This window comes from Loa loa (genome assembly GCF_000183805.2).
Source record: "Loa loa unplaced genomic scaffold supercont3.609, whole genome shotgun sequence".
Lineage (NCBI taxonomy): Eukaryota > Metazoa > Nematoda > Chromadorea > Rhabditida > Onchocercidae > Loa > Loa loa.
In genome coordinates, this window is record NW_018108789.1 from 21600 (window position 1) to 25367 (window position 3768).

The following is a 3768-nucleotide window of genomic DNA, read 5'->3' on the forward strand; positions in this document are numbered from 1 at the left end:
AAAAATGAAAGTAAGTTTTGATTGAATTTTATTATTTTGAAAAATTTGAAAAATTTCTCTTTTAATGACATCAAAACAAAAAATTTCGTCCAATTATTTTTTGATTGCGAAGTTTGAAAAAGTTTTCCATTAAATATTGAAAAAAGTTTTGGAATTTTAGATGAAATATTGAAAATTTTAATGAAATACTTGTTTAAATTTAACGATACAAGAAAAAAAAGGAAAAGTTTTGATTAATTATTGTTTAATTAAAGAATTTTAAAAATTTTTATTAAATTTAAAAAAGTGATTGAAATTCAAACTTAATAATGCAAAAGAAAAAAGAAAAATTTTTGATTAATTTATTCCTTCCTTGATTGAAGAGTTTTAAAAAATTTTTCATAAAATATTATAAAAAATTTTGAAATTTAAATAAAATATTAAAAATTTTAAAAATATTTGTTCAATTTAATTATACAATTGTTTAATTTAATTATATATATTTAATTTAATTATAATTATATAGGAAAAGAAAAATTTCGATTAATTATTTATTGATTAAAGAGTTTGAAGAAAGTTTTGAAATTTTTAATTATTTATTGATTAAAGAGTTTGATAAAAGAGATTTTCCATTAAATATTTGAAAAAAAAATTTGAAATTTAAATGAAATATTTGTTTAATTTAGTGATATTAAAAAGCAAAAATTTTTGATTAATTAATCTTTAATGATTAATTAGATTAAAGATTATTCATTCAAAACAAAATTTCATTATTTTTTCTTTCCTTCATCTTTTTTTTTAGTTAAAGCATTTAGGAATGTGATCTTCTCCCGTCTTCTGGAATATTCTTGCCCGTATTGCAGGATTAGTACAGGTTGCGTGGGCAACTGAAAAACTTTACATCTCGATCGACCCACCATCATCTGTTTGTCATTTCATCCGTACTTTCCATCATCATCATCATCATCCTCGTTTGTTTATCTCTCTGTCTGTCCTATCTCTGTCATTTCATCCATACCTGATCCATCAAAGTTTAGATTTTTTTTTTCCTTGCTCTTTTTCTTTTCTTTTTTTTCTTTTTTTTCTTTTTTTTGACAAAACAAATAAGACAAAACTTCAAGTTGAATTTATTTTCAATCATTTACTAAAATGTAAAATTTTTTTTTAAATTTTTTCAAAATTTCCAAAACTTTTAATCATTCTTTAACATTTATAATCTTATAATGGCTAAAATTTCCATATTAATTTGGATTTTAAAAATTTTAAAACTTTTGAAATTCATTCGATTTGCTGCGAAAAAAAAAAAAAAGATATTGATATCCAAGAATGATAAAATGGATAAGTATGTATATCATATAAATGGATAAATTAATGTCACATATACCATTTGTTATATTTTTGGATGAGATTTATAACGAATATATGATTATTTGTATTGATTTAATTTTAATTTCCATTAAATTAATTTAATTTTTTCAGTTTAATTTCAATTAAAATAATCCTAATTTTAGTTAAAATTTTAATTAAATATTGGAAATTCATTGTTTTTTAGATGATGAATGGATGCATTTCGAATGTTGCTAAATATTTAGGAATAAGATAAATGAGTAACATTACAACTATGAAAAAAAAAAAATGATTAAATGAATGAAAGAAATGATGAAATTGTAAAAATCATGAAATGATAAACGATGGAAATTAACGCACTAATTAATTAACATTAATTTTAATAATCACAAAAAAAAAAAATCAAATTCTGTATTTTATCTTGTATACTTCTATAATTATTAATGTTAATTATCTAATAATGCAATTTTATCCGTTGGAAATTTTAATTACTAAATGTGAAATGAAATTAATAAGATCATGAAAATACAGTAGGAACTCATAATTTATTTAAAAAAAAAAGAAGTACAAATTAAATAAATTAATTAACCAAGTAATTAATCAAGATAAATATGGAAAGAAATTAATAAGAACATGAAAATACTATAAGAATTCATAATTTATTTTAGAAGAATGAATTTAAATAAATTAATTAAGTAATTAATTTGTGGAATTAGTACGATCATGAAAATGTAAAAAAAAAAACTCATTATTTGATAAAAAGAACGAATTTGAATAAATCGATTAACTAAATAATTAACTAAGCTAAATGTGGAAAGAAATTAATAGGAATAAGAATATGCAAATGCAATACGAACTAATAATTTATTTAGGGAGAAAAAACAGATTAAAAAATTAACCAATTAATTAACCAACAAAGTAATTATAATAATTACAGTAAATTAACTAAGAATGATAGTTATAATTAAATTAATTAATTAAGCAAATAAATGCAAAAACAATAAAAACCAACAAAATAATTATAATAATTGCAATAAATTAACTGAGAATGATAGTTATAATTAAATTAATTAATTAAGTAAATAAATGCAAAAACAATAAAAAAAAATCATACCGCAATCATTTGTTCGCGTGATTGTCGCAAATATGGCCATGCTGGATTATTTTCGTAATCCATGCTTGGAGCTTACTTTAATATACTTCTTCTGTTCTATTTGCTTATTGTTATTGTTATTATTATTGTAGTAATAGTAGTAGTAGTAATAGTAGTAGTACTGGTGTTATTGTTGTTGTTGTCGTTTTTTATTGTTGTTATTGTTGTTGTTGTTGTTGTTGCTGCTGCTGCTCCTATTGTTTGCTACAAATTTTAATATAAAATAATATTAAAATTGATAATTGAAAAAAGAATGCGTAAAATGATGAACAAATTTAGGCACAAATTAAAATTTAATATTAAATATTAAGCAATAAGTCAAAAAAAAAAAATATTTGATACAATTACCGCCACAATTTCATCAACTAATCACTTCCGCTTATTTTCAATATCTTATAGCCTAAAGAATATTGTCAATGTTGACGTAAAGTGAAACTGAAATGTAATATAGCTTTTCGTTCTCACTCATTCAACCCATCTACTTTACAACATACACAAATACATATATATATATATAGATATATATATACACATACACACATACACACACATACACACCCACCAACACATACATACACACACACATACACACCCATCAACACATACATACACACACACACACGAACATACACACACATAAACTAATTCACACATTCAAATGCTGTAGCAGCATTTCGAGCTGGAGCTCAATTGTAAAAGCTAAGAGATAGAGCTAGAATTGCTACTGCACCTTTTGCCTTCTACCAAAACAATATGCTTTGAATTTTATATTTATAATGCGGCAATGTGGGAGGCAAATATTGGAAAAGCTGTGAAGAAATAAGAGCTACAGCTGTTGCTATAAACTTAAGTTGCTGCTATTAGTGCTTTGCTTTTACGATAGATTTTAGTCAGACAAAAGCGCTCAATTCGAGAAATAATACAAAAAAAAAGAAAAAAGGTAAAGGAAGAAAGAAAAAAACAAAAAAAGAAAGAAAGAAAGAAAAAGGTTGCCTCATTTTACAGCATTTTTTTTTCAGCTTTTTTCTATTTTGTAAACTTGATCAAAAACATTTACCAGTAAACATATAACGTACATACATACATACATACATACATACATACATACATGCATACATACATACGTATATATACATATACATATACATACACATACATATATACATACACATACACATATGTACATATACATACACACATACATACACATACATACATACGTACATATACACATGTATATACATACAAACACATGCATATATACATACACATATACGTATATATGCACA